The 13,421-nt window shown below is 42.1% G+C and overlaps 1 long non-coding RNA gene across 2 annotated transcripts in view; it reads left to right on the top strand.

Moving 5' to 3' along the window:
- LOC128315508 (uncharacterized) overlaps positions 1 to 9,477 on the top strand; it is a 33,702-nt gene extending 24,225 nt beyond the window's left edge. Inside the window, exons 2-5 of one of the 2 annotated variants that reach the window (XR_008298313.1) lie at positions 4,103 to 4,178; positions 4,736 to 4,877; positions 5,465 to 5,550; positions 5,683 to 5,896. This is a non-coding gene — a long non-coding RNA (uncharacterized LOC128315508). Of the gene's footprint in view, positions 1 to 4,102; positions 4,179 to 4,735; positions 4,878 to 5,464; positions 5,551 to 5,682; positions 5,897 to 8,498 lie in introns of those variants that run through there. The other variant, XR_008298314.1, reaches the window with a different exon arrangement.
- Positions 9,478 to 13,421: the final 3,944 nt, after the last annotated feature.

The following is a 13,421-nucleotide window of genomic DNA, read 5'->3' as shown; positions in this document are numbered from 1 at the left end:
TAAAGGCTCAGAGCCTGGAGCCTGCTTCGGATTCTGTGTCTCCCTCTCTCTCTGTCCCTCCCCTACTGGTGCCCTGTGTCTCTCTCTCAAAAATAAAGCATTAAAAATTTTTTTAAAAACCACCAACAGTAAAATAGCAATTATGACATACTATCATAAAATTTATGTAAATGTGGTCTCTCTCTCTCAAAATATTGTACGGTACTCACCCTTCTTCCTCACTGATGATGTGAGATGATAAAATGCCTATATGACGAGATGAAATGAGGTGAATGACGTGGGCACTGTGACGTCGTATTGACTAGTAGAGACCTTCTGATCATACGTCAGGAGGATCATCTGTTTCCAGACCACAGTTGACTGCAGGCACCTGAAACCCTGGAAAGCGAACCTCGGATAAGGAGGAACTTAGATATAAATGTTCTCTGTTTCCTGGGGTGGGGGAAGCAGATAAACATATGCTGAGTCGGAGCCTCTATTCATCCAGAAGCTATTTATTAAATGAACAGTACATCTTCCTCCTGAGCAGCTCAACACCTTGTAGAGAGAACTTCAAATCTCTGCCATTTGGGCTTGTGAATTGTAAGTAGAAGAAATCAAGGAAGTAACAGAAACTCAGTGAGAGAGGAAGGAAATCATGGCACTGCGAATCCAGGCAAGGTGGGACCCCGCCCATCTGGACTCCCACAGCTTTCTTTTGGACTTTACCAGAGGCTGTTTGGGATCTTGTTGGCTTGTTTGCTTAGGTGTCTATTGAGGGCAGGATCACAGTCTCCTTTTCATTTTGGTATCCATAGTACCTGGCATAGAAGAGAAGCTCGATCAATATTTACTAGTTGCTGGTGGTGATGGTGACAGTTGTTGTGTAGGAAGCAGAATGGACAGAAGTACAGCTCACTGATGAGACATTCTCTTTCCTAGGCCTTAGGCAGTTGTGGAGGTCCCTGGGATGTGCCAGTCCAGATCCTGGAGGAGGCCCTCTAGCGAGTCTAGTCAAGAGTGGGACCTCTCGTGGTGTCCTCCCCAAGAGAGGCAGGAGAGCCTGTTGAGAACATGGGCTTTGAAGCCAGATAACCCAGATTAGAATCCTGGCTTTACTCCAAGCTGTGTGAATGTTGGCAACGTGGTTCCCTTCCCTGTGCCTCTGTGAGGATGAAATGAGTTCATTACAATGGTGCCTAGTACCCCGGAAATGCTCTCTAAAGTTTAATTACCACTATTTCCAGTACTGCTGCCCCATTTAGGGAGAAGGAAAGTCCAGGTGATGAGAGTCCTTTGCCTCAGATTTTGAGTTTCACATTTGACTTTGCCCTCTTATTCCCTAGGAGCCCCTGCCCGGTTGGAAGATGAATCAGGTGGCTGAACTTTCACTTTAAAGCTATTATTTAGACCACTGCCAGTCTCGAAGAGTGCTTCTCATTTCCTCACTTAACTTCCCCAAATGTATAGCTAAGCCACTTGATAAGAAAAGATAAATGGTTCAAACCTGGCACCAAAAGATAAATGGTGCCTGCATATGGGGCGGTTAGGTTGCCCTTGAATTATTATGATTTCATTTCCAGGTGTGAAAGCACCTTGCCAGGTGCTACAGTCGGGACTATGAAGAGTTGATAATAAAGGCTGAGAAGACCTAAAGGCAAGTTAGGGAAATGACATCAATATTAGGTAATTAAAGTTAATATACTTACCTAACCAGAGAGTGGTCAGGTTGTTCCCCCAGCACGCACCTGCACACACACACATACACACACACTGTGAGCCCACAGAAAACTCAAGTGAATATGGGGATTTTGAAAAGGTTCTTTTTTTAATGTTAATCAATTTATTTAAAGAGACCCAGAGAGAGAGAGAGAGAGAGAGAGCGCAGTGTGAGCAGGAGGGGACAGAGGCAAAGGGAGAGAGAGGATCCCAAGCAGGCTCTACACTGTCAGCACAGAGCCCAGCATGGGGTTCGAACCCATGACCCATAAGATCACGACCTGTCAGCACAGATCCCAACACGGGGGTCCCATCTCAGGAACCATGAGATCATAACCCGAGGTGAGCCGCCCAGGTGCCCCAGTCAGTTCGCTCTTAAAGCCAATGATATAAGGTAATCCATAACTACAAACCAGCAGCAAAATATTGCCTGGGGCACTCTGCTTTATCCAGACCACCTTGAGCAGATTCTGTTAGAACAGAAAAAACAAAAAACAAAACAAAACAAAACAAAACCAAAACAAACAAACAAAAAAAACAGGAAGAGGGAGAGAGAACCATTGAAATAGTTTCCAGGTAACTATATCCAAAATGTCGAAAATTTCCATTAAGAATTGTAAGTCATTACAACAGGTGACTTTCTTATCTAGGATTGTATTCCCATTGCATGGCTCCAGTATAATTAAGTAAGAGGAATCAGTTACCTTGTCTTTTAGCTGTAAATATGCTGATGTGTGTGTGTGTGTGTGTGTGTGTTTATTTTTATATATGTATATACATATATATTTAAAGTGCAGCTCTAAAAATCATTTGAAAGTCACAAAACTATAAATAAAAGGAAGCAAAGATCTGTTACATAATTTATTAAGAACAGGGATTCATTCAACTAAAAATTATTTCTTTTTGCTTGGTGCTTTTCAAAGACAACAACTCTACGTCTGCCATCAGGAATGGTTTGCATTGTAACAGCCAGAAAGCACCCCCATCCCCCTCCACCCGCTCCCTGCCCTGCTTTAATAAACTCTGTTTATCTTAGAGCAGTTTTAGATTTACAGAACTATTGTAATTAGCACAGTAATATTATAGAGAATTCCCATCTACACCACACCCAGGTTTCCCTATTGTTATCCTATTACGTAAGTATGGTACATTTGTCACAACCAATGAATCAATATGGATACATTCTTTTCTCAATTGTTCCCCAGTGTCTTTCTTCTGTACCAGGATCCCACCCAAGATAACCACACTGCATTTCGTATCCATGTCCACTTATGCTTCTTTTGGCTATGACAGGTTCTGAGGCTTTCCTTGTTTCTGATGACCTTCACAATCTGGAGGATTACTGGTCAGATGTGACCTTGAATGTCCCTCAGTGGGGGGTATTTGATGTTTCTTTCTTGATCAGACTAGGTGAGCGTACTTTTGCAAGAGTGCACACCGCAAATGGTCTTGCGCTGTCAGGAGGGTTTTTAAAAAATTTTTTTTAATGTTTATTTAAAGAGAAACAGCAGCGGAGGGGCAGAGAAAGAGAAGGAGACACAGAATCAGAAGCAGGCTCCAGGCTCTGAGCTGTCAGCCCAGACCCCTACCTACGTGGGGCTCGAACCCATGAACCCCGCAAGATCATGACCTGAGCCAATGTCGAATGCTTCACCTACTGAGCCACCCAGCTGCCCCAAGAGGTTCTTTTTAATGTCTAAAGTAAAACCTTGTGTATAATAATAATAATAATAATAATGATAAATTTAAAGAAAATAAATACCTTTTGTTAGAACAATGGATGCCAAAGTGTGGTCCCTGATCAGCAATTATCAGCATCACCTGGAACTTGTTAAAAATGCAAATTTTGGGCCTGGTGGTCACAGACCCACTGAATCAGAAACTCTGGGGGTGGGGCTCAGCAATGTGTGTTTCAACAAGTCTTCCAGGAGATCCTGATGCACCTGAAGTTTCAGAACCACTGTGTCTGAGGTTGTCTAACATGTTTGGCCTCAATGTATACAGAACGTTTCTCACTGGTCACCTATTAACCATTGGCTGTCAGCCTTGCTGTGCTATATAAATACCTAGGACCAAACACCAGCCCCAGAGACTCTGATTTAATTTGTTTGGGGAGGGGTCAGTTATTAAAATGCTCCCAGGTGATTCTAAGCCTGGACAGGGTTGAGGGCTCCTGCCTCTGGCCCCTACCTGAGACAAGCCCTCCCTCTTCTACTCACACTTTCCACGCCTCTCACACTCCCCTTCTTCCCACCTCAGACTTCGGAAGAATGCATCAATCGGTAGCCTGCTTTCTTAGAAAACATCAAACGGGATTTAATACTATAGAATTTCAGAGTCGTAATAGCCATAAAGGTCAACTAGTTCAGTGGTTTTAAAACCTTTTCTTCTTTTTTTTCAGCAGATCCCCTTCAAAGGAGATCTTTGTGGGAAAGCCCAGTGTAGAAAACAAGAAAAAGCAGAGCGGCTCTGATGGAAGGGTGAGGGGCTTGACGGTGCTTCCGGTCGCCCTGGCACAGCTGGGCCACCACTGACCTTGTTTGACATTCCCAGTCCGTGGCTGTCCATCTTCTCCTTTGTCACCTCCCCTGGTCAAAGCTTCTTTACTGCTAAGCCACTTTGATTTTCAGGACTGCTCAAAGCCTTCATTCTTCTTGCCTTTGAGCCGAAACCTGTCTCCTGACATGAGGTCTTTGTGTGGCAGTAGAGAGGACACCAACAGCCTTTCCCCTCTGAAACCTCTTCTCGTTTCACGCTCAGACCTGCTGCCCTGTGAACAGGGGGTTTCAGCTTGACTGTGCGTTAGCATTTTAAAACTTCTGACGTCCAAACTGCCTTCCAGATCAATAATTCAGTATCTCCTTGGGTGTGACTGGGGAGAGGGACTTTTTACACGGTCACAGGCAGAGTCAGGGGGCAGAGAGCAAGCTGAGAGCGAGCCACAGCCACCTGCCCAGGTGAACATGGGTCTCTTCCACCTGCTTCCAAGCTGACATCACGTTGAACCTTCCCACCACCTTCTCTGCTTTCTCTGCAGAACGCTCCACTGCCCAGATCCCGACACGAGTCCTAACAACGCAATTTAGACGAGCTGGTTTTGTAGACCGGATGCAAAAGCTGCAAGGGCTGAGGTGGTAGAACACCGATTTCTTCCTTTCCTCCAGTAATGAAGATAAAAGGTAGCTATTATTTCCTAAGTCAACCATGTAAGCACCCCCCCACCTGTTTCGCCTTCCCCTGTCTAGGAAAGATCATTCAAGCCCTCCTCGCCTTCTCCGGACGGATTTGGCTTTTGTCAAAGGGAGCAGCCTTTACCTTCACAGCTAGTGTCTTTGCCCTGCCCTGGTTGTATGATGGTTTTTGATGAATGACCCGGTTGTACGAGGGGTGGCTGGTATGATGGTTTTTGATGAATGACCCAAGCAACTCCACCCAAATGGCCCAGTTCTTTGGTGAGGATTCCTCTCTCCTCCTCTACCCCCTCCACCTGTTAGTCAGCAAACAATTGAGCTGCGCAAAACACAGGCTGCCTGGGTTGTCAAGTTCACCCGTCTCCCAGGGGCTCCTCCCGAATCTTCTTAACCGGTATTTCCTGAATGAAGTTAAGATCATACAGGCCAGGAGCCAACTAGTTCTGCGGGACAGGGTGGGGTAGAAAGCTTCGGTGAAGCTTTGAAGTATCTCGGCTACTCAAGAGCCAATGATAATTACTCGTCTCCATCAGGCTGAAGAACGCATTTCGGTTATTTCTATTTCCTCTCATTAGCTTGCCCCCTCTTTATCAGATGACTCCTAGCCATGAAGTCCAAGGGAACACCAGAGTGATAATGTCTGCAGAGATTCTAAGACCAGGTAAACTCCACCAGCTGCTCCGGGCTGCAGAGCATGGCTGAGGCATGGTGAGTTTCACCTTGAACTCACATAGTCCGCCTTCAATGGGAGCCTCAATCCCCCCTTATAATTATGTTATGTTTTCTTACTTAGCTTGCCCCTCTATGCTCCACAACAGTGTCTCAGAAACTTCTTCCAGAGCACCAGCTATCTCCTCTCTACCATGGGGATAATCACAGCATCTGCCTGGACAGGTTGTTTTGAGTATTAAATAAAATAATGGGCATAAGGTTATAAACACATGGCAGGTATCATATGCACCTAATAAATACTATTATTATTGTTATTATGTGGATGTGATATATTATGCACGCTATTATTATGTAACAAATAAAAACAAAATAACAAAATAATAACTCTTATTTTCTAGTCATCTCAGAGTCAGAAATTTAATGCCAATTATATGCACTATTGTGACAAGCACTGGAATTTTGAAAAAATTAGTAAGACATACATAGCCTTTGTCACAGGGCAAAAGAGGTACGGAATGCTTTAAAGTTGGCACAGCACTTTGACAAATACCCTCTGAAGATTCCAGCTCCCACCCTTCCTCTCATTTTCCCTCATCTCATGGCCTTTCCTTCCTTAGTAAGATCAGGGCAAGTCAATGGAAGCCTTTCCGTATCCCTTTTAACTCAATATTTCTTCATATCACCAAGGTTCTTGTTTCTCTGTCCTCTTGTCACAGTAGACTATGGCCGCTCCACTCTGCGGTCCCGGCCACCCCCTCCTTCCTGTGGTGTCCTGGAGAGCATTCCCCTCAGCCTCTGCTGTAAGCTCTGAGCTTACATAGGCTTAAAACTGAGTCCTTGGTCTTGGGGCGCCTGGGTGGCTCGGTCGGTTAAGTGTCCAACTTTGGCTCAGGTCATGATCTCACGGACTGTGAGTTCGAGCCCCACATCGGGCTCTGTGCTGACCACTCAGAGCCTGGAGCCTGTTTCCGATTCTGTGTCTCCCTCTCTCTCTGCCCCTCCCCTGTTCATGCTCTGTCTCTCTCTGTCTCAAAAATAAATAAACGTTAAAAAAGTTTTTTTTTTTTTTTAAAAACTGAGTCCTTGGTCTTGAAGACATGAGAACACAGTTGAGGTGACAGGATAAAAAAAAAGAAGACACCCCCCCCCCCGCCAAAAACAAACAAACAAACAAAAAAACAAAACCTACAAGATGGCTCATAACAAGTGCCATGAGTCATTCAGGGGGAAAAAAAATGCCACAACCTTCAGCAGAAGAGAACCATTGAGCGCCAGTTGAAAAAATACTCTTTTCCCAGTAGGAATAAAGTTAATTCCAAAAACCTTTGTAATCACACTATTATTATTTATCCTATTAATAACGGTCTAATACGTTACAGGTTTTATAATTTCACAAAAATTGTTTCCTTTAAGCTACTCCCCTCAGTGATGAAGGTTAAGGAATGTTTTGCCCACTTTACAAATGAGGAAACTGAAGCTAAGAGAGGGGGGCGGGTGGGAGAATTCCCAAGGAGGCAGCCAGCAAATGTTGGAGTCAGGACTTCAGGATGGGTCTCGGGAGTCCCCTCCCCTGCTTTTTCTCCTAGGACTTGAACATTCGTTAACTCACTACGCGCCACCATTATGGTGGGAACTTCACGTGATGGTTTCTTACCTACCCTTTACAACCTGGGAGGTAGGTCTTACGACTTGCAGTTTGCAGATGAGGATGACCTCGCCAGGAGGGGCTGGCAAGGGAGCGAGCCTGTAAAGTAACTTGCCCAAATCCCACCGTCAGGAAGCTACAGGTTTGGCACAGAAATCCAGGCTCACAAAACCGGAATTCCACATTCCTCACATGTTAAGGACTTTTGCTCGTGAGAGCAAAAGATAATACAAAAAAAGTAAAGCGAAAGCTAACTTAAGAACAGGTGGCAGTGACAGCAGCTAAAACAGGACACAACCATGGTTGGGTAACTTGTCCATGCCGAGACTGATCCACAGTGCAGAATGGAGAGGAGAAGGCTCTCCAAGGTAATGGTAAATGGTAAATACCCAGCTATGTTTATGAACATTTTTTTTTTAATTTTTTTAAGCAGCCCTCACACCCAGTGCAGAGTCCGACACGTTTGAACTCATGACCCTGAGACCAAGACCTGAGCTGAGGTCAAGTCAGACGCTTAGCCAACTGAGCCACCCAGGTGCCCCCTAGTTATTTTTGAAAGGAAAATGATTTAATTTGGTCATCCTTTGGTTTTCATTGCTCTCTCTGAGAACATGAGATCCCCTTTTGGGAGCTCGTCAGTGGCTAAGTTTTATGGCAGTGATCTGTATGTCCATTCAGACCTATTGCTTACCTAGATAGCCTCTAGCAAACGATTTGATGGCTTATGTTTTTCAAATAAATTCAATTCTTTGTATTACATCGGGCACATAGATATATTTTTAAAGTACCTTAATTTTTTTTTTTTGAAAGAGAGAGTGAGCAGGGGAGGAGCAGAGAGAGGGGGAGAGGGAGAGCTTGCTTAAGCAGGCTTCATGCTCGAGTCCGACACGGGCTCGATCCCACAACCCTGGGATCATGACCTGCACCAAAATCAAGAGTCGGATACTTAACTGACTAAGCCACCCAGGTGCCCCATAAAGTACCTTAATTAACTTGAAACTTAGGATGTTAGCAAAAATCTGCTTCAAAGAAAAACATCAAGGAAGACATTAGGAACAAATTTAAAGAATATGTGTCCTAACAGAATATATAAAAATAACATTACCTAACATAGTGTAAGAAAGTTTATGGCAGAGACTTGACTTGACGTGACAGCCTCTTTGGAGTTTTCAATCTGGAAATATTTCAGTGGGTTGGATCTCGAAATTCGAAAGCGTGACTGAATAATTTTCTACTAGGTATAGTGTACTTTTATGAGGATTTTGTCCTTTTTTTCTCCTTTTTGTGTTCAGAGTGACTTGGTTGACGACGGTGACTCAGAAGATAGACTCACTAGTTGTGGTTTGAAGGGCATCACTCCAGAATTCTAATCTCTTTTGTCATGGACCATCCTGGGGATTCCAAAGTGCCCTAAAGGAACTCCCCTTCCTCAATAACCACGGCTCCCAACAAGAAGCAAGCAACTTCTGAGAGTGAAAATGGGACATTTTAGAAACATTAACTAATAGTAAAACCAAGTCAAGAAAACTCTCTCTGAAACCTATTTACCTTATAAGGAAAAGATGCATGGCAGACAGACAAAAGCTTCATAAGAAGTAAACTGGATTAATTTTGTGAAAAGCTTATTGACCGAAGATTATTGTTGTAACTGCTTCCAGCAACGAAATATGTTAGAGAAGAAGGAAGAGAGGATAAGTTATAACCTACGTAGAACTGATTGCCCCACTTTTTCAGATCAGAGAAAGCAATCATTCCTAGGCTTTCCTGAATCAAATTCAAGTCTGATCAGCATTTGCAAACGCCTGCTTTGCGCCGTCCTGGGTTAACAGGCACTGGGGAGTAAGTAATGCAAGGTCTTTCCCTTCAAGGAGCTCACTGTCCAGTGGAGGAGCTCATATTCACAAACATTTTAATATTTGTTATCAGAGTTATCAGGTACTGCTACCTACTAAGTGCTTTGCTCTGTCCTCAGTCTGTAAAAAGGAGAGGACCGGGCCGTGCAAAGGCCTCACATACCACCTCACTATAGACTTCCATCTGTGGGTTTATATTTACTTTCCTTAATCTGTGCCAGAGAGAGACACGTTCATTCATTAATGATACTGTAAGCACATTGCGTGCATCCCAGAAAATATGACATACTTCTATTCAACCCAGACACTTAACTCTTAAAAAGTGAGAGACTGATTGGAATCAAAGAGGAACCGACCTACAAATTAGAAGGGTGTGGTAGAAAAATCTCCAGAGGGCCAAAGTTAGAGTTAATGTGAGCCAAGGATTGCCCGACTGGGCCTTGGTGTCGATCAATACACTGTTTGCAAAGACAGAAAGGGTATAGGGATTTGCGCAAATCGTTTTCTAAAAAGAGTATATCACACATAAAATACTTCAGCTTTCCAGATTCAAAATTCCCAAGTGGAAAAGGAATTAGGGACTTTTTCAAGGGAGTAAATGACTCAGCCTGACTATCTGACTTCATTCAGTGAGTGTTTAAACCAAACAAACAAACAAAACACATGCATACACACACACACACACACACACACACACACACACACACACAACTAGCTCAATTACGCAGTTGGGTAATACACTCAAAACACCCACAAAGGTCTTAAATTTGTAAATTATGTCAAGTAATGGCATGTAGACTTTCACTCTGGATTTTCTCTTTCCTTTAACTCCCCCCACAGTAATAAGCAGAGTGTCATTTCCTTCCCAAACATTCATATTTGGTGATATGCCTTTCGAATGAAAGAACAGACGAATGAATGACTCATTCAAAGCTTCTATAGGCACAGATGTCCCTGGGTTGAAGAGTGTGAGGACTTGTGGATTTTTACCTTCTAAATTCTACATCAGAAAATTACAAAGAGCCCCAAGTCAATGTTTTCTAAACTTGTCTGCTTATTATAAGAATCACCAGGAACCACTTGTCATAGGTGCTGATTTCCAGGCCTCTTTCCTGGAGACTCTGATTTAAGAGGACCTAAATCTCCATTGTCAACAAGTAGCTCCTGGTGATTCTTGTTATTGAGCAAGTGTAGAGAATACCGAACCAATGGATTCACACTGCTCTGTTTATAACATTCATTTGTTTGAGGGTGTTAGTTTGTTTTTGCTTTTTTATCACAGACATTCCAATGGTCCTTTTCTTAGTCCCCACTCCTGCTTCCCTACATTTTCCACTCCTGGAGTTTCATCTATTCCCTTCAAGTGCGGCCACGTAGCCCTGTCCCAATCCATATCCCTAGCCTGGATATCTAGTCCTCCCAGTTTATAGTCATCATTGATAATACTTCATGAGAATCCCAATGGTTAGAGCAATACATATGTGTTTCAAGAACTTTTAGAACCCTTTGAGAGATCAAATAGTTTCTTATCATTTAATGAACTCCAGGAAAAAATGGGGGGAGAAAAGCCCAAAACTTGAGGAACTGAAAATGTCTGAGGCCTGAAGTCAGGAAATACACCAAAGGAACAAAGACCCAAATCTCTTGTTCATTCTTCCTTCAGACTCACTTATAATTTATTTGCACATTCTTACTTCAAAGAAGGTCATTTTCTGCTTTGACCAAAGTTTTCAGAGAGTGGAGATGATATTCATGTATTTGTATCATAACTGGCTCGCCTATGGGCGTGTGTCACCCCCATTAATGTGGGGAGGGTATTCCCACATTAATGGATAGAAATACCTATCCATTCATTTCTCATTTAGTCAGTAATTTGCAGAGTTCAAATGCCTACGCCATGCCATGTGCTATTCTTTGAGCTGGTATACAAAGACTGGTAAGAGATATTCTTCACCCTTAACTAACTCACAATTAATTGCAAAATAGACACACAAGCAAGTAATTGTGCTACAATATGACCGTTATATTAAGGTGAGGTGTAAGGTGCTATGAGGACATAGAAAACTGTATTGTGGGTATGGGGAAGGGTCACCTTTAGAGGGGAGATGATCAATTTCTTTTGTAGTTAGCTATTGCTAAGCCTATTTTAAAATTGTATACATAATATAATAATGTTACAAAGAACTTTTTTCTATCACTTTGTGCATTAAAGATTTTCTTTTTCCTACCTTCACATCCAGTCTTTATCCATACGTAAATATATATGCATATCATGTATATATAAGTAAATACATGTACACATATATATTACCCACAAGTAAATATATGTATATATTATGTATATATAACATTTCATTTGTTTGAGAGTGTTTGTTTTTGCTTTTTTATCACAGGCATTTCAATGGTCCATTTTTTGTCCCCACTCCTGCTTCCCTACATTTTCCACTCCTGGAGTTTCATCTACTCCCTTAAAGGGTGGCCATGCAGCCCTGTCCCGATCCATATCCATATATATACATAATATGTATATATAAGAATATATAACAATATATGACATATATATGAATAATAACATATATAAGTAAAAATTCTATAAAATACATATATTAGAATATATAATTAGATATTCTATATATCTATATATAATATATAATTCTATATATTATATAGAATATATAATTAGAAAGTCAAAATCATAGCATCTACAGCTGTGTTCCAAAAGTTTGCACACATTTGGCTTTTGAAACTTGAAATATGTTTTCCTATAAAAAGAAAGTTATGAAAGGTTGTTAGCTTTCCCAGGATAGTCTATTTAATACATACCACTCTTGCTATACTATGGTCACACAGTGATAGAGTAATTGTGTAGTAGTTAGAAAAAAATACTGTTTTTCTAGCAAATTTCTTTAGTAAAAAAAGAAAACAAATTGATTTTTAAGTATTTTTAAAATGTATTTCAAGTGATCATCCTGGAGGGGGGCTGATAGCTCCTAGCCAGGTAAGGAAGAGATGTCAGCCTGCTGCCAGTGGGATGGGCAATTCTGCTTCCTTTCAAAAACATTACGCATAGAAGGTAGGAGTGTTGCAGCCCAGGGCTACTAGAAGAGAACGGGAGAACAGCGTGGTTTTTCTAATTTAGAAATGGATACTCTCTCTGTGATGGGGGCAAAGCTGAGCAAATATGGATCGGGGTCAGCCAATGGCTAATTGGGAAAACTAGCATCCTGGAAAGTTACGCCATGTGTTTGGCAAAGTGGGGAGAGAGAAAGAAAAGCAAGGGATGGGGTCCACATTCCAGATGGCTTTTTGGCACAAGAAGCTGTTTGCTCTGTCTCCTAAGACTTGGCATGTATAGACAGAAGAAGTAGAATGACTGAATGCAAGGTGTTCCCCATAGTCTGGATCCTGGACCTTGGATCCCAGAATCTACTGGTTTTGGAAAACAGTAGCCCAGCAGCGAATTGGCTGGGCGTAATCGTCATTGCTGTGGGGGTTCCCAGGTGTCAGAAGAATGGTGTCCATGGACACTGAGGGGACATTAGTGTTCCTATATCAGAGTTAAGTATATCTTAAGGAACTTCAATTGTGCTCTGGGATAATTGTAAATGTGATGTTTCCAACACAGGGAATGCCTCTATATATGTGGTTTGTGTTATTTTTCTGAGCTATATAGAAGCTCAAAGCTTTAAGATTGTTAAATTAAAAGGCATCTCTTTATTACAAAAATTTCCTACTATCCCAGTGCAACCATGAATCAAATATGTGTGTGTGTGTATGTATATAAAAGCATATATAATAATCCATTTGGCTAGCACATAGAGTACATGAAGAATGAAGGTGGAAAGTTAGGTTGGGATTATATTGTGGATAGACATGATGGTTTAGTAGAGTAGCTTGTAAGCTGACTTGGTAAGCGATAAGAGGGACTTCAAATTAGGCTTTTGTAAAAATCATAATACCAAGTCATGAACATGGACAAAAATCCAAATAGTATTCTTTTTTATTAAGCATTCATAAAGTTTTCTATACAATCACAGTTTTTTGAGCAGAGGCTTGAGGCATTTCTGAAAGATTGCTTTAGAGGCAACGTGAAGGCTGGATTCCAGAGGAAAAGGAAGGACCGAGATTAAGGGCAGAGATCTTGCAATGGGAGAACTGGCAGGACTCGGTGGCAGATTGCTGGGAGGGGCCAGGGAGCATGAGCAGAGCTGACTCCCAGGATGCAAGTCGATGTTAATGGGGGACTATGCTTTTATTGACTGAAATATGGAATTATAAAGAGGGAAGTTTATAGGTTTATTTTTGAATTGTGGTAAATTTGGGGTTACCAGTAAAACCCTTATTTGGAAATATACAAGCCAA

The sequence above is a fragment of the Acinonyx jubatus genome, chromosome B2, assembly GCF_027475565.1.
Source record: "Acinonyx jubatus isolate Ajub_Pintada_27869175 chromosome B2, VMU_Ajub_asm_v1.0, whole genome shotgun sequence".
Lineage (NCBI taxonomy): Eukaryota > Metazoa > Chordata > Mammalia > Carnivora > Felidae > Acinonyx > Acinonyx jubatus.
This window is presented reverse-complemented; position numbering and strand designations above follow the sequence as displayed.